The sequence below is a fragment of the Choloepus didactylus genome, chromosome 7, assembly GCF_015220235.1.
Source record: "Choloepus didactylus isolate mChoDid1 chromosome 7, mChoDid1.pri, whole genome shotgun sequence".
Taxonomy (NCBI): Eukaryota; Metazoa; Chordata; class Mammalia; order Pilosa; family Megalonychidae; genus Choloepus; species Choloepus didactylus.
Window position 1 is genome coordinate 92,805,881 of NC_051313.1, and position 24,054 is coordinate 92,829,934.

Genomic DNA, 24,054 nt, shown 5'->3' on the forward strand with positions numbered 1-24,054 from the left:
ATAGTCATGGAAATAGACAGATGCAAACAGACAATCAGCGGTCAGTATCCATGGCATCTGATTCTGCCTCCACCATGAAACAGAAATGTTCAACACATACCTGCTAAACAGCTTATGAAGGCATGGGCTCAATAAAGGAATGTAAACAGCAACAACCAGATGTGGAAGAAGGCATTCGAACTTTAACTGTAACTTGTTCCTTTAGGTTCATTTGATACAGACAAAATCTACACTGAAATCCTTGCTTGGCGAGCTCAGTTTCTCTCACTCTCTAGTGATTCCCTTATCTGTCCAATACAAATTTTAACAACATGCTTTAAAGTCCTTCTAGTTAAAGGTCAATAGTGAACCTCATTGTAACAATTTTACAAATGCACTCCTTCCTTCCACACTTCATCAAAATTTATTTTTTCAAAGTACTGATAAGTGGACTGATAACCTGACAATTGGAGCCACAGTGATGATTAATTTTGTGCATAAAATGACTTAACTAAAATAATTCCAGAGTGCCACTAATGGAGAACACACAGAAATGAAACGTGGCATTTTCAATGCTACCTTCCAGAAGAACAGATGGGTCTTCGAAAGCATGCGAGTTCAAATGGGGGCCCTTTAAATAGGTCGATTATTAATGACAAATGTATTCAATGGGAGACCTATAGGCAAAGATAGTCAGTGATTAAGCAGCCTACATACACCTTACAGCTCTTCCTCCAAATGTAAGAGAAAACCTATTTTAAAAGTCTCAAGTATTTTCAGTGGTTTCTGAATTACCTGTTGGAAGCTCTGACTTAGTTGTATGGAGTGTGATATATGTGTCCACCATTAAATCCAGATCATGTTTTATAACAGAATTTATGTTAAGCAAAGCCAAGTTATTTGACCTTTGAGCTGTCAAAGAGTTCCTCAGGCACGCTTTGAGATGCTTTCATCCATTTTCATAGTGTTCATTCTCAACCTTCATCACAGGAAGAATGCATAAGACCTTCAATGAAGCATGAACATTAGGAAAAAACTTGATGTCAGGCAGATGAAGGGCTTCATAAATGGTGGACGGAAGCTCTGTATCTTTCCCTCTGTGTTTCCACTTGATTCTCCAACAATGAAGCTCAGCTGAGAGTGTGTCAGGATTGGGTAAGTCACTTCTGTACATGTCAGCATGGTGTTCCTCTGACAAATTGAATTTGAGCTGTCCCATGACAGAGGGTTCCAGAGATAAGCATTTAAGAGCTTTGAGGTGCTGTTCTGAGAATATATCTTTATGTTCCTGAATAATGTGCTCCACTGTTGGAACACTTAAGGTTTCTTTATAGAAACCCTCAGAGGTTAATTGAGATTCCAGGTTACCTTGCTGAGCTCAGCGGAATTTGCCAGGGAGTTTCATGTGAATATCAAGTTTGGTTGCCAAATTTGTGGCTTCCTCAAACCAAAATTCACAATAAACTTCAATATTTTCCATCACTTCATATAGTGAATGTAGCACTGCAGTCAAGCTGCTGGCTGCAATCAGAGGTTTTTTCCCAAAGGTTCTTGTAAAAGAGGACATTCTTAAGAACAGCAAAGGTAACAATGAAATCAAAATCTGTTACTGCACTACAGAGTACAAATGCTTGGCCAGCTATGCAGTTATTCTGTCTAATATTTGTGTCACTATTTATACCATCTAAACATAAAACAAGTGCTTGCAGGAGTTCCACTGAAATTTCAAAAGCATCATGCCTTCCTGTCCATTGAGAATGGCAAATTTCCTTCAGTTCATTACCCCTTTCTTCATTGCTCTGAAAAAGGACTGAAATTACACTGTCATGTTCTAAAAGTAGTTGTGATCAATGGAAAAAAGAAGAAATTTCCTTAATTGTTCCCAATGCAACAGATACTCCCATAACAGGCACCAATTTTGCTAACCATATTGAAGGCACAGGAAGAGCAGTGTGTGTAGATAGCTTGAGGATATTTCTCTAGAAGTCTAGAAGCAACAACTTTCATCTTGGAAGAAAATCCACTGGAAACAATGTAAGCCTGTCCACGGCAGTACTGCATGTATAGCCCTCACTTCTCATTTGTTGAAGTGTGAAATTTCACAGCCAAAATTTCTGCATCAGCTTCATAAGGCAGGGAGCCCACAAATTCCTCTCTCAGGTTATGCGATTCATCCACAAACCTCAACAACACTGGCAGGTGCTCTTCCCCTGCTGTGTCCATCACATCATCAGTGAAAATGGAAAAGAGGTGTGAGTCGCTCACTTCCCTGAGAGTCTCCTCCCGAATGCAGCCCTCACATATCTCTAGCATCTGTTTCTGCTGTTTTCGAACAGAACGTGTTAACTGCTGTTGTCTCAAAGCGCTTTCTCAGAACCTCTTCACCAGAATTTATTTGGCACTGCAGCAATGCTTGAAAGTTACCAGGAGTAAGGAGACCTTCCGGGAGTTCATCAGCCTCATGCCCATCTGCAGGTATGTTTTGTTTTCCCATAAGGATCAAAATTTCAAATAAAGATTTTAGGTATTCTTTGCTTTCCTTCTCTTCAAGGGTTAAAGGTAAAATATCCTCATCCTTTTCTTCACACCCTTCATCCGTATTTGGGTTCTGAGCACTGCTGTTGTTTGGTTCTTTATGTTTTTGTTCCTGTTCAGAAGTTTTATCATTTTTTTTTTCTGTTTCAGTGTCCTGATTTCATTTTCACTCAATTCTTTTATTCGTTTTCTATGTCTACTATGTGGATTGTTCAAATGACTGGTAAGATCAAATATTGTTGGTATAGCATTATTTCGAAGAACTGTCCTATAAGGACTTTCCCAATGACTTCACAAGTATCTGCTTCTGTGAATTTTGAGAAATAAAATAACCCAATCATTCTTTAGTTTTCTGATGCCTCTGCAAAATGTATAGTTCTACAGATCATAGAGGTCTCAAAGTGTTTGGCACATAAGCAATAATGTTTATTTAGCTGATCAGGTGTTTTATCTTCTAAGTCTGCTGTTCTACAATTCTTCACCCACTTCTGGCACCTGGCTGGTCCTGCTGGGAAGCTGAAGAAGGCCAGGTCGGACTGCATGCTCTTCCGCGTGTAGTTGGGGGCAGCGCAGAAGTTCAGCCTAGTCACCCACCCCGGTTCTCCCCTCCCCGCCTGCTCAGAGCAGCCCGCCAGCCCGTTGGGGCCGGGGAGGGGAGCCAGGCCCAGGCCGGCCGGCTTGGCAAGGACGACGCGCCCTCATTTGTTGTTAATGGACACATGGGAAGTATGTATTGATTGACTGGAACAAAGAAGCTCAAAAAAGTAGAACTAAGGATATTTTTCATAAGATACAGTAAAAGTATCCTTCATTTTATAATTAAAGGAACTAGATGGGCCTCTTGTTTACATATAGCCAGGATGGTCATTCTTGGAGAAAATCAAGAAGAATCAAGGCATGCTGACTTGTATTATAAAGGAAATGCAAATCAAGTTCTCTTACCCAAAGATTGCAAATTTCACATATCTCTGCTAGAGCCTTCAAAATATTGACGTTTAACTTTTACTTGTCTGTCTCTTTTTAGTAGATTGTAACCTATTGGAAATTGAGAACTCCATCATATTCTTAGTTTGTTTTTACTTTTGTTTTGCTTTCTGATCCAGTGCCCAAAATAGTGCCAGCCTTGCAGTGGGTATTAGTCAGTGTTTGGGGAATAAATGAATGGAATATTAGGAATGATTTATTTCCTCTACGCTTTCTATACTTCATTGTTGCATTAACTCTAACAGCAGATTTTAATGATCTTGTAGGTGTGTCTTTTATTACAAACTGACAAATTTTTTTAAGAAAGAAGATGACATTTGAATTATACATTAGAAATAAATGCTGATTCTCATGGCAGTTTCACATGTGAAAGTGATGAAAAATCCACAATTACTTTCTTATGTAATGAGGCCAATTTTCCGACCTGTTCACCAGCAATAGGAATGACCTACTGAGGCTTTACTTAGCAGGAAGAAAATTCAGTTCAACTGGATGAGAGCAAATTGTGCAAGATTTTCTACCTGACCCAGTTTTCATGGATTTTGATATTACCTACAGAACTAGAAAAGAAAACCTTCCGCTTAAAAATGGATAATTCCTTTAGTGCAGAGGCACTTGAAGTGAATCTGATAAGGCTCTGGGTATCATATTTCCCAAAGGGTCTGTTGACTAATCACATCAGGAGATAATAAATAGTTACAATAGTAATTTTATACTGGAATAAGATATTAGATAAATAAGCCCCCTCTTCTTCCCAATCTAAGAAGTAAAAGAGAGACAATAAAGATAGGTAGAAATAAATAGGAAGTCTAATACTATGTTACTTCTGGGAAAAAAAAAAAAAAAAAAAAAAAAAAAACTTGAATACCTGAGGAAATCATAAAGACCTGGAGGTTATTTGGTGAAATAATAAAATTGGATGCAAGTGAAAGACTCAAAGAAAGTAGATAATGTGAGGGTAATTGTGAGACGGAGGGAAAAAAGCTGAGGATACTACATGCAGGAGGACAATTATTATGATCAGATAAATCCAAAGAGGATCCAGTGCTAAACTTGATGAGGGCCCAGAAAAGAATATGCCAGAAAGAAGTTTATTTATGTGATTAATGGAGGAAGGTTAATATCTATGAGAGAAAGAAAGAACTATGGGTAGTAAATATACTATTCAGGAATGTCATTTGTTTTTTCACCAAATGACTGGGAAATCTCAGCTTTTATTATATTTGACAAAATGACATTTTTTCTTTTCAATTTTTAAGCACATCACTAAACAGGAATTAAAATAAGTTAAATTTAAAGTCTCCTTGTGTAAATAATTAAACAAATTTTATGTGCTTCCAAATATGAAAAGGCATGGTATGCTCTGTCTTTTAACTCAGACCTTCACGGCAGAGGTTAAAAAAAATAACTAGATGGTAAATACCTCAAGTAGAGTGATACCCTATGGTTTGATTTTCTTCCCCCATAGTTCCCTTATATCCTGGAGACCACTGGAAAATCCTGCACTTGTAGACAAAGGTGTGTGCCTGTGGCCATTTGCCATTGACTGCCCTTCTTTCATCTGTGCAGGTGCAGGCTTTAGAAACTCTCACTAAAATTCCCAGAGTGTGAAAGCTCAAGGCCTTCGTAACTTGATTCCAAAAGAAAAAACAAAACAAAAAAACAAAACAAAACAAAACAAAACAAAAACGCAAAGCATTTCACTCGAGTTTTAGCAAAGGAAGTAAATGATAGCAGGATGTCTGCTACAAAATGCTTATATCTTTCTCTATTCTGAAAGATTATGTATGACTTCCATCTTGTAGACTATCTATTAGAACAGAGAGGAAGCCAGCCTACTAATTTCCCGAATGAGAGGAGAAACGTTAGATTTGCCTGATGACACTTTCATCATCTTAGTTTTATAAAGGACAGAGTCAGTTCATCTTGCTTGGAAGGAGTGACCAGGACATGTCTAAAACTTATCTCTCAGACTATCCTTCCTGAAACAGTGGGTGGGGAGGTGTGGTGTCCACCATTATTACTTTTTGTACAAGATAGTAAGTTCACAAGCAGAGGGCTGAGACCCCAGTATAGGCAAAGACACCAGCAGTATATGATAATACAGAGTATTATTTTAAGTAGAAAATAAAAGGACATTGATGAAATACCCTTTAGATCCTTACTACTCTAAAGGTGTTAGAAATGCCAAATCTTAGGCCCATCCCACACATAATACATCAAGAAGTCCCAGGTGATTCCTACATACCTGAGAAGCTCTGTTTTAATTTCTCTTTTGAATTCTGAAATATTTCTAGAAAAGTATTCCAAGTTGTTAATTATGGTAGAGCAAAAAAAAGGAAGTCTCCCCAAATCTCTGTTCAAATTTTCCCCAAATACAACAAAACAATGCCTAGATGCTCAAACACAATTCAGTGCAACAGACCTTGAATTACCATCTGTCCAGGCCCTGATCTTTCTTCACCAAAGAAGGCACTAATTCTTAAAGTGTTTCTGTAGTTTGCAGAATGTTCACCCACCCTGTTTCCTCTCCCCTGTAGTATATGGGTATTCACAGAAATTCTTTATGACACTGTCAAAGGATAGTAAAAACACCCATTTGTTTGAGCTGTCTTATATCAAGTTTTCACTGTATTTAGTTATAGTTTAGGAGACATAATTTGAGTTGTAGTATATCTGATTTTGTAAAACAGTATTTTAATGAGGCTTTATACTTTGTGCAAAGTATAGAGAAAGACATTTATAAACGAGGGGCAAGAAAATACAATTATATAAAATATAGTACTCAAAATGCTAGTTGAATAAAAATGGGAATTAAAAAATGTGATTCATACCAGCATCTTCAGACATGCAAATCAAAGAAAGTTCATGTATATTGAACAAATCATGGTTGAAATTAACTTGTTCATCTATTAGTGTTTATAAATCAGGCATTTTGATTAACAAATAATAAAAATAGTTTTTGTCTGATGGATTTGAATTTAACTATTTAGATTTTCCTCCAGATGCAAAGTTAATGAAAGATGGCATTTTATGGCATATTGTTAGGCAAAAGCTACAAAATCTTCCTTGTAATTGAGATAGTTACACTTAACCATTGAATGAAATAATTTATCTCATATTCTGGCTTTTTTATAAAGCAAGCAGTATTAGTATTTCCTTAGTGTCTTAATTTCTACTTATGAGACTGCCAATCTAAATTATGAACTACATAAAGTAAGAAAAAATAATATAACTGCAAATAATCATTGCAAAAGTCAGCATGACTAAATATGTGAATGCTATAAAATTAGAAGTTTCTGGTATAAATTAATTGGAAGGTCAATGGCAGCCTAATAGGTTGGTTGCTAACCCATAGCATTAACTGACTGAGCATAGCCACAGAATTGGAACTTATAAATATTAGTTATTTCATGGATGGATTTATGTTAACACTTCTTTATAAATTGCAGAACATGTCAGACACAAGAAGAAAGATCCATGTTTCAGTAAGACAGGCAAATCTTTATTTCAGGAAAGAATTTCCTGTCCTAGAATTTCCACCCTTCAGAACCTCCTTTCCTGAAAAATCTATGGTAATATCATTTTACCTTGAACTTTTTCAGAGGTAAGTGGTGATCTTATTGAATAATTAGGAAGTCAGAGAACTTTTTAGAGAATTACTTTGTCCCCCAGAGAATTCCTGCTGCAGTGTACACATATCCTTTGGGTACTCCATATACATTTGTTAGAAGTTACTGTTATTCACTAGTTCTTAACAAGACCAGATGCTACTAAATAACAACTTACAATTTAACAAGGACAACTTCACTTTTTAAATCAGGTAGTTGAAATGTTATTGATTTTTTAAGGTTTTCCTTGAAAAGATACACTACTGAACATATTCTTTCCATATAAGCAATGTTAAACTGAAAACATTGTAATAGAAACACTCCCAAGAATTTAGGAACAAGTATTTATACAGAGATTTTATGCTGCATCTAATTAAAGGTTAATAAATATTTATATTGAACCTTGAAAAAAGAGTGATGGGACAAATAATCGAAAAAATTACAATTCATTTTTTATAAATTTCCATACACACCAAATTCTTAAAGATTGTTATAAATTAAGGGGAATGAGATGGTTCTACTAGTGTGCCAGTTTAAAAGTCATCACAAGGGAACAAAATTTAATATTTTAAAAATTCTTTCATTAAGACAGTATGGTCTGACATAGGAATAAACACATGGGTGAGTACAATAGACTAGAAAGGTAAGATACAAGGCCAACAGCATATGAGAATTTTAATATATGATAAAAATGGCACGTCAAATTAATCAAGAGATAATTACTCAAAAATGATGTTGTCCATATAAGGAAACATACACTACTAAAATAAATTAATAGCATATTTTAGGTATAGAATATGAAACAAATTATAAATAATTATAATTATTTAAATATTATATCATTAAAAAATAATTCTGAGGTAATCCTGAAGGGACAGTTTCCTAAACAAGGCATGAAGCACCAAAACCATTAAATGTTTTGACAAGTTTGACTTTCTAAAATATAAAACTTCCTCAGGGTAAAATATAGAACAAAAAAATTTTAAAAAACAAAATGCTGAGAGAAAATATTTTCAATGCATATAACAATCAGTTAATATCCTAAATATACAAAGTGTTCCTATTTATAAATAAAAGAAAAACAGTGCATAGAAAAAAATGTGTCATGGATAAGAACAGATAACCCACAGAGGAAGACAGTAATTCCAGTACATTTTTAAACCAGCTGTTCACCTTTTAAGGAATTGCAAATTAAAATAACATATAAATTTCATTTAAACCTATTTTAATAGTAAAAGTTTCAAAAGTTTTACTGTTATTGAAAGTTTAAATCAGAGCACTCTCATTGGAAGATAACTTGGTATTATCTATTAATGTTATTTTAAAATGTGATGCTTTAAAAAATGGGAAGAGCAATACAAAATGATGTATATACAAAAATATTCAATTTATTATTGTTGCAATATAAAGAATTTTAAAAATACACATAAATGGTGATAGAAGGATATATAAATTGTGGTACATTCATATCATAAAAACACTATGCAACCATAACAAATAATTAACTACTGATTCATAAAGAAATCAAGATAGAATTGTCAACTAAGAAAAGGACATTCACCCCTAAAAAGTATTCAGTGAATATTTTTAAAAACTGAATGCATAAATAATATCTATAACATAGTTCAACTGTTTAATATGCATGTGTGTATCTGTATTAAGCATGGAAGAATTCTGGAAATGTTATTATCAGGGATTCCCTCTTTAAAGAGGATTATAAGGAAAGTATGGGGTGGGGGACTGACTTAATTATATCCTTAAATAGTAAGATTATAGTTGATTTTCACTCTTGCTAATTTTTACATTTGGAAATCTAATAAACATAAATAAATATATGAGTTTCTAAGGATGTAAGATCATTTTCTTTAAAAGCAATACGTTACATCAAACAAATTCATGCCTAACAAAAATTTCTTCTCAGTATGAACAGAACTGTTCAAGAAAGTGTGCTGATTTAACATAAAAAGAAACATTAAATGCAAAGATTCTTGTAATTTAAAAAATATCCAGAGACAAGTATGTAAAAGCTGATATGCTTTGTGACTTCTGCCAGGTTTTGGGAGCTAACCTTTTAAAACTTGACACCAGTATATGCTACCTAGTGGCATATTAATGAAGGTATTGCTATAATCAAGAGTTTAAAAACAAAATATAAAAATCTCTTTTCTTGAACACAGTGGATGTCTGTAAAAATCATGAGGCACTTATTCAATTTTATGAGCAAGAATTTAAGGCCTATCTCAAATGAAAATAAAAATTTCCAACATAAAGCAGAATGTGATGTACAAATTTTTCAGATTAGATTGACAATCTCTTACAATAATGCAAAAGAGAGAGAGAGAGATTCTAGTGTATAGAAGTGATGTAACACACTTCTATAGTGTGTTAATTACAGTATACTAAAATCCTTTTATTTTCTCATAAATGCACAACTTTAAAAGACAGTGTCTTAAAAAATTTTTTTAGCATTCTTAATTATGTTCCCTTTTCCCTCTTTTGGCTTCAAACTACTAGGCTACTTGCATGTTACAGCATGTGTTTATTGATATATATTTCTTTGATACGGTTGATTGGCATGCAACATCCTTTTCTAAATTTTTCTCATTTGCCTTATTTCAATGGTTCTCAAAGTTCATCATGCATCAGAATCATCTGGAGAGCTTGTTACAACACACTGCTGTACCCTATCCCCTGTATCTGATTCTGTAGGTCTAGGGTGGGACTGAGAATAGGCATTTCTCACAAGTGCCCAGAGAATGCTGGTTCTTCTGTTCTGAGAACCACAGGACCACACTTAAAGAATCCTTATTGTACTGCCGAGACTGGAAAGCAAAATGCCATTTTCCAGATTCCCTTGCAGCTAGGGCCCTGGATATGAATCATGTTGCTTCCATTAGATGTTCTCTCCTGTGATTTGGAGAATGAAAGTAAAGCAGAGGCTAGCTTAATGTCCCTTTTGGCTTTTTTCTGTTGGCAAACAAAGGTCTGGTGACATGGTGTTTCCTAGAGTAGCATGCCAGGGTCCACCTCCCAGCAGAGGTGGCAACCAGATGCCACTTTACCATATTCAGCACCAGATTTGTGGGAACTGAAAGGCATCTGTGGTGGCAGGGGCAGCAGAGGTGGCTTGTCTTCAGTATCCTAGTCCCTGGAGTACAGCTTCAACAGTGAGATTCTTGTGACGGCCTCCTGAGTCCTCATCTTCTGCCTGTGGCAGGATGGTGGCTTCCCTGGTGGGTCAATCTGAAGGAGTTCTGAGAGTCATACTGGAGGCTCATCCTAAGCCCTGCTTCTTCCTGCCTTCCAATGATTTCATCAACATCCAATTCCCTTTCTGCTTAAAATTCCTAGGGTGGTGCTGTTTTTTTTTTTTTTTTTTTTTTTTTTTTTTTTTTTAATCATCATTTTATTGAGATATATTCACATACCATGCAGTCATACAAAACAAATCGTACTTTCGATTGTTTACAGTACCATTACATAGTTGTACATTCATCACCTAAATCAATCCCTGACACCTTCATTAGCACACACACAAAAATAACAAGAATAATAATTAGAGTGAAAAAGAGCAATTGAAGTAAAAAAGAACACTGGGTACCTTTGTCTGTTTGTTTCCTTCCCCTACTTTTCTACACATCCATCTGTAAACTAGACAAAGTGGAGTTTGGTCCTTATGGCTTTCCCAATCCCATTGTCACCCCTCATAAGCTACATTTTTATACAACTGTCTTCGAGATTCATGGGTTCTGGGTTGTAGTTTGATAGTTTCAGGTATCCACCACCAGCTACCCCAATTCTTTAGAACCTAAAAAGGGTTGTCTAAAGTGTGCGTAAGAGTGCCCACCAGAGTGATCTCTCGGCTCCTTTTGGAATCTCTCTGCCACTGAAGCTTATTTCATTTCCTTTCACATCCCCCTTTTGGTCAAGAAGATGTTCTCCGTCCCACGATGCCGGGTCTACATTCCTCCCTGGGAGTCATATTCCACGTTGCCAGGGAGATTCACTCCCCTGGGTGTCTGATCCCACGTTGGGGGGAGGGCAGTGATTTCACCTTTCAAGTTGGCTTAGCCAGAGAGAGAGGGCCACATCTGAGCAACAAAGAGGCATTCAGGAGGCGACTCTTAGGCACAAATATAGGGAGGCCTAGCCTCTCCTTTGCAGCAACCGTCTTCCCAAGGGTAAAACTTATGGTAGAGGGCTCAACCCATCAAACCACCAGTCCCCTATGTCTGTGGTGATGTTGGTGCTGTTTTTTTTTGTAATAAACTGTGACCTGATAAAACATGCAAAGATGTTAAGAAAAGATTCAGTGAAGAAATTTCATCTGTGATTCGTTTCTGTGTAACCATAATCAAATTGCATAAACACTTAGTTTCTATAAATACACAAGCAGTTGAACTAAAATATGTGGCATACACCCTAAGAGAAATGTCAAGATGTTTAAAGTAATAGGGGATTCAAAAAACAGATTGGGGTGATGAATGCAAAACTATACAATGGTACTGTGAACAACTGATTGTACACTTTGGATGATTGTACGGTATGTGAATATATATCAACAAAATTGAATTAAAAAAAATAATAGGGGAAATGTCCCCAAAACCTAACTACACTCTATTGTGGAGTATTTTAAGTATACTACTTAATATGGAACATGTGCTAGTCCTCAAAAAATAAAATAATAGCTCTAGAAGCGACTTTAGAGATTATCTAGTCTAGTTATTCTTTCTGTCACTCTCTTTATACTGCAGAAAAGATAGCTGAGAATCAGAAAACTTAAATGACAGTCTATACCAAAAGGTTTTCATCAAATTTAATCAATAGCAATTAATGATAGAATAAACGGGTTACCTAATTTGGTGCCAGAAATAGTTTTTACATTATATACCACAATGTATTCTTAATTTCTTTATATTAAAACATTTACCTTACCATAAAGGATTTTGGTATGGTAGTATTAGGCAAAGTGAGTAGCATAGACTGATAAGAATGGACAATTATATGTACACTTCATGGTTTTTGGTATTTTTACATATCTTACTTATCTCATAAACTCATATGACTCACTCCACAATCCTGCGGTGCCTATTGAGGGGCACCAGAATGAGAGTTAATTTACATATTATATTTATGCTGTAATTGAGACCCCAAATGAATATAACTCACATCAAAATGTCTGTTGACCCTTTTGGAAGAAAAATATTTTACAAGACAGTCAGAGCAATGCAATTTTATTTTTCCACTATGTTATACATATTTCTGGAAAAAAAAAAAGAGCTACACTAAATCTTTGGAATCCACCTGGAAAAAAATCAGGAAATGTGAAATTGTCTAAGTCCATTGAATCAGTGTAGTTAGTGTCTATAAGATACCTGTGGGCTCAGAAATTATGTGCTCAAGAGAGAAAGCATACTTCTAGAAATCAGAGCTTTGTTCTCCAGGAAACAGTAAAGGTAGTAATCAAAATGAAATAAAGGCACCCAATGAAGATTCCCATAGGTAAAAATGCTTCCTAAGTGGATGTTTGATTGCTCTCAGCTTCTCCTTTTATGTTCATCTTTCTATCACAGAAATCCATTCTCTGTGGCATTTCATAAGGTTGCTAATGATTTACTGTTGGAAGATGCAGGAGTCTAGAGGGGAGAAATACAGAACAATGTGTTTATTATTATTTTTTAATGTAAGAGTGTTGTACAGAAATAGATTTTAAAATTCTGGTTCCATTACTTCTAGCTGGGAAAAAAAGAATGCATTTCCTCACATTTTCTCAGTTTATGTTAAATCTATAAGTTTACTTTAATACCTGAGTATTTTAAGTATATGATTTACTACAGACAAAATTGTGATGACAGTTTATCTTTGATACCTTCTTATTTTGCTCTTTTCCTTTTCACTGCCCCACTGTGGGGAGGTCCCACAGGGTCACTGTTAGGGCTGCTTTCATCATTGATTCTTACTCAAATTAAACATCCCTCTCTCTGGCCCTGTTCAAATCCTCAATTACTCATTGTGGCTGATTTTACCTGTATATTAGGAGAAAGGTAAATTAGTAAACAATTCATACTAAAGTACGAATGTCTGATGGTCCCCATACATTTCCACTTTAAAAGAAGTCGCTTATGAACCAAGTGAACCTCTAATTTCTGAAATTTTATTCAAAATTCCATTTTCTTCCTAATCTGATGGGAGGGCGGGGGGTATTTACCCAAGTGCAATCAGTGTATACCAACTTGTGTTTTTCAAAAGTTATTTTTTGTTTAAAAAATATAAAGATGAAAATGTATCTATTTAAACAACATGCAGCCAGCCTGTTCAACAGTATTAACAGGCTGTTAGGACCAGCCATGTGGAACTAGGACTAAATACAATTTTAATGGAGATTAATTTTCAACTATGACCTCAAATCGTTTTTTCCATTCCATATCATAAGAAGAGGAGCTATAATTTTAGGCTACTTTTAATATCTTCCTTAAATGGAAAAACAAAATTAAGGGCCCAACAACCTTCCATTCCCCTTGGGAATCTTTGAGCAATAACACACCTTCCCTCCCACATTTGGTGCGACGTTTCTGTGGCTTAGAGAAATGACCCTTTAACTGATGTTGCAATACTACATGAGGAAGATACTTGAGGTTTTACTATGTAGGGCATTGCTTTTCTTACAACTGGAACTCATTTATTTTGGGGGGTTAGAGTTCATTAATGAATCTTTTAGAAAGTCTTTGGGAATGTAGTATTGCTACTGGTCAACTAAGTCTAGCAGATAGATCTTGTATTCAGAGCATTAAATATGTTATATAGGTAATCTGGATGTAGCTGACATACTGGGTCCTTTAACATTCAAATGAAATGCGTTTCAACTATAGGAGAGAATCTATTCCCCTGGTTTCTAAATCCTGCTAGCTCTGAATTCCTGCTTCTGCCCAAGCAAATCTGTTGTCTGTGGATCTTCTCGCTCACCAAGAAAGGATTTCCAAGGCTACTGCTGCTTGTCTCTGGGTCTTCCCAATCCTGAAAACCACTCTTATTGATTCTTCCTCTGGCATGGATGCACACCTGCTCAGACTATAACTGAAGTGTGGAGAATTAAGAAGGGGAGATGGCAGCTCTGCATGACCAAGTATTTATTATGGGAAATCAGACCCTCATATTTGTAAACCATTCTTCAGCCATTCTCATTTGCCATCACACTCTGTAGAGTTCTGGCTTTCCTTGTGTTTTGGCCTCCTTTCTCCTCCTTCTTACAGTGACTCTCTCTCTCCACCATTCTCCCTTCTCAACCTGATGTCAGGGAATTCAAAAAGTCTGATTTTATTACAGAGATCAATTTAATGTGTGTCTTTCTCCTCAGCTCTCCCAGCTATGCCTATACCTCATTTTTCACAAGCCACTAACTCATCAAAGCATTTTGCTAAACATAAAAGACAGTCAACTTGAGAAAAATTATTTTTCCTCTAATTTACAAAAGCAGATACTGTAAGTTACAGTTTTACAAAATGCATCTATATTTTCTCTTCAATATGTGTGTGTGTAACTATCTATTTCCATATACAGATATAAAGACATATAAGTAAGTTTAGATTCAGTTTAGGTTTGATATGAGAAGTTACTGTGGACAGGCCAACTAACATTGAATTAAACTTATTCATAGTTCTACCTAGCCATAGGTTTGGCCGGCTCATTGCTGTGGTAGATTCGTCTTGTGTTACTGGAGAGATTAAGGATCTGTATTCTCATAAGTGTATCCATAAATGTATATCTTGCTATTAATAGAAAACAATTTTTACTTTCCCTGAGATAGATTCACAGGTCAACTTGAAAGAAAATTTAATAAATAATTTTGAACTGTTAGTTTATGATTTAATGTCATGGTTAACCAAGTGAGTTATATTTCAGGTAATAGTCAAGGGCACATTCTGGAAATGCTTTCAGTGTATTTTCTTCTCCACATAATTGACAGATAGCCAGAGCAACACCCCTTGCTTCTGCCTCCATGGTAAAAAAAAAGAAATACACAAAATCACAGAGGGCAAATCTGAAAGTACATGTCATACCAGAAAAAGGTTTCTATACCATGGAACTTAAGGCCCAAGAGTACACAGGACATATTTAGAATCTTAATTATTCCTTCCCTCATTGATTATTACTTATCAATGCAAATAGCAAAGAAAAAATTATCTTAATTAATGTGCATATTAAAGGAAGGAAGAAACTATGCCTTCATGACTGATGTTCTGTATAAGAATAATTGCCTCATTAACCTTACAGTATCAACTCTGCCTCATTATGAAGGTCAAATAAATGAATTTATGTATTTCTGAGTAGCAGAAATTTTTATACAAAGTATTGAAAGTGTTACTAACTTATTTGTTAAGGATAAAAGATTTAAAAGACTGTATATAAGAATTTAATGAAATAGGAACATAAAATATAACATGTATAATTACTAACCTTTACATGATTTTTGCAGAGAAAGAATAATGTCTCAAGAGGATATTTTTAAGTCTACTTCTTCAATCTACCAACAAAAACTATATGCATTCTTGGAATAAGACATGAACAAAGTAGAAAATAGTTTCTCTGTATAAGACTTTATAAGTACAACAGCACAAGTTCTAAAGGGACAGGTTAGAATACAAGATGAGATAAAACCATATCAATGGTTATACAAAAAATTAATAGTGTCCTATTTTTAGGACAGATCACTTCATGAAGTATCAGGATTTCTGGCCTATGTTAAATGACCATACCAAAATTGTTTCCAAAATTTTGGAAGCAATTATCTTTCCCATTGATATTAACTCTCTCTGCAACAAATTGAGCAGGAACAAGAAATTTTTCACTATAACTAGACTCCCACTTTTTAACAGAAATTACTGAAGGATAAGGAACTATTGATTTAGTTTTAAATAGCCGAGCTCTGGATTTCCAAAGACTGGATATAACCATCTCAAATACTAACATTTATCATAATCTACAATTTTGTGACAGCTTTGATTGTTACAGTAAGACAGGACAAACCTGCATTTATGCTTACATCAAGATATACATGATTCTGAAAAAAAAATAATTTCCCATAGTCGGACGGTATTTTTTATATCTAAACTTTTAATTTTTTAATAGTATTAGATTTATATAAAAATTGCAAAGATAGTACAGATGTTCTCCACATACCCAATACCCAGTGTCTCCTATTATTAACATTAGCAAGATATATTTGTTACAACTAATGAGCCACTATCGATACGCTATTATTAACTAAAATCTATACTTGATTCAGATTTCATTCATTTTCCTCTAATGACCATTTTCTGTTCCAGGATTCCATCTGCGATAACATGTTACATTTAATCATCATGTCTTTTTAGGACTTTCTGGGTTGTGACAGTTTCTTAGACTTTCCTTGTTTCTGATGACCTTGACAGTTTTTACTGGTCAGGTATTTTGTAAAATGTCCCTCAAGTTAGGTTTGTCTGCTGTTTTTCTCATAGTTAGACTGGGGTTATGAGCCCTGGGAGGAAGCCTACAGAGGAAAAGTGCCCTTCCCATCATATAATATCCAGTGTACATGTTATCAACATTATTTCACTGATGAGGTTAACCTTGATTGCCTGGCTTTCCAGCACTAGGCACATCTCTGCACTGTAAAGCCTGTAACTGAATTTTTAGTAAACATTAGCACGTATTACAATAGTTTAGTATCTTTCTCTGGAAAAACAGGCTATACATCCAGCTGTCTAGTAGGGATTAGAACTGTTTCTGCCTGGGGGCAAGGAGTTGAATTAAGAAAAGTCACAGATTTTCTTCAAATTTTAGATTTCCAAACTCCCATTCTCTCTGTATAATCTTTGGTTGAGAGGAGCTAAGTGAAATCACTATATTGGAAAGAAACTGATAGATGATCCTTAACATGTCTTAAGGCCAAGAGCTAATTGGGACCCCATACTGCAAGTGTTTGGAATCATACTGAAGTGACTTTATTTTTACAACTTGACCTTAGGAATATCTTCTGGATGTCAATAGCATCTTTAGGTTGAAAAGCTTATGACACAGATAGAATTTCTAACTTATAATAGTAGATACCCCTCAAACTCCAAACACATCAATAAGAGAAAGTAGGGTAGTAGGCAGGGAAGGAAAGAATTGTGGCACGTTGGAGTGTGATTCATAGAGAAGAATGAATTGTCAATATATTTGTATGTACAAATACAGAAATGTACTTGTAAATGTATTTGTAAATAGATCAGAGTCATAGTCCCACAAACATTAAAGTTCTCTAGACTTTAGTGAGTGAATTGAATTTATGATTGCTTTAAGCTTGTATTATTGCACTAGTTTAAAAGTTCCTGGCCTTCAGAGACTCAGATTCAAATGAGAGAGACAAGGAAAGTCTAAATAAATGTAATGATCATGGGAAGAGTTACTGCACTCATCTGACAGGGGGAAATAGGTCAAGAAAGACCTGTGAAGATGCTGAAGCACAAATATATTCCAATAGTAAAGATAAATTAGATTAAGGGTGACTATAATAAATATTTAACAAGAATTAGGTTACCCAAAAGCACTTTCTAATACCATATCATTTCAAGGTGATATTTTTACATGCACACATACACATATACATTTTATTGTATGCTTTCTTGATATACCCCATTGTGACTTATTGGTGGGACTTGCATGTGTGTATGATATGTGTGTGCTTTATTTGGGAAACATGTCTTTGTACTTCTTAGCAAATATAACATTTAATAACACACCTGGAAAGAACTGCCTGACTTCTCCAACAACACAAAGCTAAAGTGAGTCAGAAGTGATCCTAACTGAAATGACTACCATTTCCAAAACAAGTCAATAGGACAAGACATAAGACTAAAAGGAGAGAAACCTATGAAAACTCAGTTTTCTTGACCAGTTATTGGTTGCAGGATAATCAGACACATACCAGAGAAGACAAAGAAAACTAGATTGAAAATCAACAAATCATGTGGGGGTATTTGTGTGTGTGTGGTCAGGAGATAGATTAGAGGTTAAATCATGAACCTTTAAGATAGACTGTGGGGGTTCAGATCCCAGCTCTGCTACTTTCTAAGCTTATCACTATCTGTACCTTAGTTTCCTCATCTGCAAAATAAGAGAACCAACCTCATACTCATAAAAGAGTTATAATGATTAAATGAGTCAATATCTGCAAGGTACTGAATATTAAGTCAGACACATAGTAAAAACTGTGTGAATTGTTATCAATATTATTTATTCTCATAGAAACTAAGAGTAGTTTATTTAGCTGCTTTTTAAAGGCATTTTGGAATCTAGTAAACAGGTTAAATTCTCACCAACTACGTGTTATCCTGGGTAAGTCATTCATCATCTCTGAGCCTGTTTTCTCAAATTAAAAATGGGGTTTCTGAGGAATAGATAAAATAATGCATATACAGGCCTTAAATCATCAGTTTATACATAAAAAAGGAACCAGTAATAGTGTTTGTTGTAATTATTACGAAGCCAGGTAGCACTGGCCAAATAAAAAGTGGCAGTAATCCAATTGAAGAAGGTCTTTTAACTGAAAGCTATAGATCCCATCTCTTTTTATAATTGACCCTAAGGAATCCCAAAAACTGTGGGGTGGGGGAAGTGCACTGCTACTTTCAAGACCACAAAAATGTTTCTTGTTGTTTTCATTAAAAGTCTTCTTATGACTTGATTTTTGACTTTGAAAGTAGAGCACTAGACTGTCTAGCAGGTTGATTTTCGCAGCTATGTAGGCTGCATCCAAGAGAAATATGGTAAACCCAAAGAAAATTACTTGGATGCTCACTTAATGCTCTAAATATAATTTTGTACAATAGTTACAATCACTAGCTTTATCTTTATTCCAAGGTTGCTTCTCAAGGTTATAGCTACTTGCAGACAGAGGATATGACTATATTTACAAAAACATAACTGTCTCATTCTTACTAAAACACTATATTCCTTGTAGACAGAAACATGGCAAGTTATCAGATGAATGTGTTAGGATGTTTTGGATGAATTGAAGGGCATTAATTAGAGATAGGTATGATGGTCTAGGTATGATTAGTAGCAGACAAGCAATTAGGTAAGGTTGGTAAGCAGATTTGTTAAATGAAAAGGAGTAGGTTTCTGGGTGAGACAGAAAAATAGGGACATTTTTCCATCTCATCCCCAAAACCACCAAAAAAATGGACAAGATGTATAAAATAATGGTTTATAAGAGACTGAAATTCAGTCAATAAAGGAGGCGATTCCCGAGAGATGGAAACAAATGAGATGAGTCTTATAATTGCCACAGCTCACTGCCTTGAGAGATTCCATGTCAGAGCACAGGCAAGCAGAACCTGGGAGAACCAGGGGACTCTTAGAGGAAGAGAATATGGAGTTATGATTCCAGGGAGATCAAGGCAGCTGAGTCCTCAGGACAGAATTCCAGAAAGGAGAGACATGCTCAAGGGGGAATTTCAGGGATATTCAGTGTTTCCCTTATGTATTCAGATGAGTATTGATCATCATATGCATGTGAAAAAAAGCTAACCAACACCAGGGAAAGAAATGAAGGAAAGATTAGAGGTAACAATGGCCAAGTTTCACACAAGGCCTTAAATAGTGCTTGTTTCCACACTTAAATGAGAAAAACTCATATTTCATGGGACATTGTGTAGAATGCACCAAATAAACACTGTTTTGGACCCACTTGACAAATTACAAAAGCAAGACCTGAAGGTAGCAAACAAGTTCCTAGTAATTGCATCATAGAACAAAGCTCAAGACTATTTACAGTAGTAAAAATTATGCAAAACCCATAAGGCAGCATCCACAATGGTTGGTGTTTTAGTTTGCTAATGCTGCAGAATGCAAAACACCAGAGATGGATTGGCTTTTATAAAAAAGGGGGTTTATTTGGCTACACAGTTACAGTCTTAAGGCCATAAAATGTCCAAGGTAACACATCAGTTATCAGGTACCTTCACTGGAGTATGGCCAATGGCATCCGCAAAACCTCTGTTAGCTGGGAAGGCATGTGGCTGGCGTCTGCTCCAAAGTTCTGGTTTCAAAATGGCTTCCTCCCAGGACGTTCTTCTCTAGCAAGTTTGCTCCTCTTCGAATCATCACTCACAGCTGCACTTAGTTCCTTCTCTTTGAGCCAGCTCATTTATATGGCTCCACTGATCAAGGCCCACCCTGAATGGGCGGGGCCACGCCTCCATGGAAATATCCCATTAGTTATCATCTGCAGTTGGGTGGGGTGCACCTCCATGCAAACAACCCAGTCCAAACGTTCCAACTTAATCCCCACTATTATGTCTGCCCCACAAGATTGCATCAGAGAATATGGCTTTTTCTGGGGGACATAATACATCCAAACTGGCACAGTTGGCATCCCATTGAAAATTACCAATAAGATATTAATAATAGGGAAAACTGAGTGTGTGGAGAGGTATAAAGAAAATCTGTACTTTATCATGACTTCTCTAATTAAAAAAAAAGAGAAAAAATAATTACCAGCCATGCAATGAATTAGGAAAATATGAACATTAATGAGGAGAAAACTCAACCTTGAAATTGATCCAAAACTGGCACAGATGTTAAAATTAGCAGTTAAAGATATTAAAACAGTATTTCATATCTTCAGAAAGTTAGGTAGAGACAAGGAAGATAAGAAAAAGACACAAATTGTGGATAAGATGAAAAATATACTAGATGGACTTAATGAGAGATTAGAAATTGCAGAACAAAAGATTAGCAAATCTGAAGACAGTAATACTTGTTATCCAAAATGAAACATGGAAAAAATAGGAAAAAACATGAACAGAGCATGAATAAACTGGGGCATAACTTCAAGCAATCTAATATACTTGTAATTGGAGTACCCAAAGGAAGAGGGAGGCAGCAATATTTTTCCAAATTTGGTAAAAACTATAAACGTACAAATCCAAGAATCTCAGTGAACTGCTAAAGGACAATAAGCTAGAAAAAAACTAGACCAAGGCACATTTTACTGAAATTGCTCCAAACCAGTGAAAAAGAGAAAATCTGATAAAGTAGCCAGAGAAAAAAGTGATTTTACTTATAGCAGAGCAAAGATAAAGATGGCAGTTTTCCCATTAGAAATTTCCTGTTAGAAATCCAAGCAGGAAGACAGGGTAGCAACATCTCTAAAGTAAAGAAGAAAAATATCTGCCAACCAAGAATTATATAACCAGCAAAAATATCTTTCAAAAAATGAATACAAAATTAAGATTTTTCAGCTGTACAAAAGGTGAATGAATTCCTTTAACAGCTGACCTGCCATATAAGAAATCTTATAGGAACTCCTTGTATTACAAGGAAAATGATTCCAAATAGAAATATGGATCTATACACAGGACATAAGAGCACTAGAGATGGGTAAATATATGAGATAGTTTTCTTAATTACATTTCCTTGAAAGATAACTGTCTGTTTAAATAAAAGTAATAAAAATTCATTTTGGAGGTTATAACATATGTAAAAGTAAAATGTTCGGCAAGAAGAGCACAAGGGTCAGGAGGAGAAAAGCTTGTAAGTTTCCCACTCTATAAATGAAGTGGTATAATTTCATTTGAAGGTTGACTGGGCTAAGTTAAAGACATGAACTATAAGTCATAAAGAAACCACCACCACCACCAAAAAAAAAACACAAAACTGAATAAAAAATGTGAAAATAAACCATAAAGAATTATAGCTAATGAGCCAATAAAGAGAAAGTTCTCAAATCAATAATTCAGCTTTTACCTTAAGAAATTAGGAAAAGAAGAAAAATTTAAACCCCAAAGTAAATTCTTAAAGGAAATAATAAATATCAGAGTGGAAATTAATGAAATAGAAAACAGAAAATCAAAGAAAGAAAGTGAGGGTGGGGGAGGTGGAGAGGGAGAGAGAAAGGAAGGGAGGGAGGGGACAGAGTGAAAGGAAGGAAGGGTGGCTGGCTGGTAAGCCAACCTGCACACCCAAGATGGCACCTGTTTGCTTGAATTCTTGCTATTTTTTCAAGCAAAAACTTCCCCAATCCCCCCTTCACCATCCCTTGCTAATCTCTAATCTACTTTCAGTCTCTATGAATTTGCTATTTCTAGATATTTCACATAAATGAATTGCTGGGTTATATGGTATTTCTATGCTAAACTTTTTGAAGAACCCTATACTGTTTTCCATTGTGGCTATACTATTTTACATTCCCACAAACAAATCATGAGGGTTCCAATTTATCCACATCCTCTCCAATTCTTATTTTCCACTTTACTTTAAAATCATCATCATCATCATCATCATCATAATAGGCATCCTTGTGGGTAGGAAGTGGTATTTCATTGTAGTTTTGATGTGTATTTTCATAATTGCTAATGAGGCTGAGCATCTTTTCATATGCTTATTGGCCACTTATATATCCTCTTTGGACAAATGTCTATTCAAGTCCTTTGCCCATTGGTGATGGCTTGAAGCTATTATGTACCCCAGAAAAGATCATATTCTTTTAATGCATTCCTGTGGCTGTAGACCTATTGTGGATGGGCCACTTTGATTAGGTTACTTCAGTTGAGATGTGACCCACTTCACTCAAGGTGTGTCTCAATCGTCTTACTGTAATCCTTTATAAGAGGAGAGCAAACAGAAAAAAAATAGTTTAGAGAAAAACCCTGGAGAAGTTAAGAGAGGATCCACAGAAAACAGGGGTAGCCATTGAAACCAGAAGCTGAAAGCAGTGAAACCCAGGAGAGAAGGACCAGCAGATGCTGGCCATGTGCCTTCCCATGTGACAGAGGTATTCCAGACACTGGCAGCCTGTCTTCAGAGTCCACATATTGTCCTGTTAATGCCTTGACTTGGATATTTTCACAGTCAAAGAACTGTAAATTATAAGTTAATAAATCCCCATTGTAAAAGCCAACCCATTTCTGGCAACTTTACCAAACCAAACGGCCCATCTTTTAATTGGGTTAAGATTAATTACATTGCAAAAGTTCTTTATATATTCTGGATATTAAACCCTTATCAAATTTATGGTTTGCAACTATTTTCTCCTATTCTGTAGGTTGTTCTTAAATGTTCTTGATAATGTCCTTTGACGTACAACAGTTTTAAAATTGATGAAGTTAAATTTATCTATTGTTTCTTTTGTGGCTCATGCTCTTTGGTTTCATATCTAAGAGTCTAAGAGATTAAGCTATTATATTTAGGAGCTATTTTTATATGAAGCACTCTAATACCACTTGCTTTTTTGCCATTATTGTGCCTGGCATTTGACACACTCTTTTGTGATTATCTGTTTGCATGAGCTTTGAGGGTAAGGATATTTTCTTACTCAATTTTATATTCCCTGTGGCTGGCCTGAGCTCAACAGATGTGATAAGGGTAGAAGAATAAATGTTTGATGAGGAAAGGGGAAAAAAAATACATAAAGAGAGGAGGAAGGGAAAGGAAGGAGAAGCAGGGAAAAGTGTGATTTCCAGACCCTCTATATCATAATCACCAGGATTAGTGGCTGACCATCCAAACTCCTAGGCTCCACAAGGCATGTACTGGATCAGTGTGCAGCCTAAATAAGCATGTCTGATGACTTCAATATTCCCTAAATTTGAGAAATATATATTCTTGGGGAAATATGATTGGACCTATAGTATAACCGAGTATACAAAACACTTGATGGGTTTTATCATATTTATCAAGCAAAACTCAAAGTTTATTCATTTTCAAAAAAGATAGTGGAGTCCATACACAGAGAAAAATACCAAAATGATCACAGTAATAATCTCCATGCTCCAAGTACAAAAATGATCATCAGAAATATCTGAACTATATTCCAATTTTACATCATGGCTTTGGCTATCTAAATATTCTCTCTGTTTCTGTTTTCTCAAGAATTAGAATGGAGGAAAATGCTATAAATTACATTAAATAAAACATAGAGATT

The 24,054-nt window shown here is 35.4% G+C and overlaps 1 pseudogene; it reads right to left on the reverse strand.

The window, feature by feature from the left end:
• Positions 1 to 745: 745 nt before the first annotated feature.
• On the reverse strand, positions 746 to 22,500 carry LOC119540656 (annotated as a pseudogene).
• Positions 22,501 to 24,054: the final 1,554 nt, after the last annotated feature.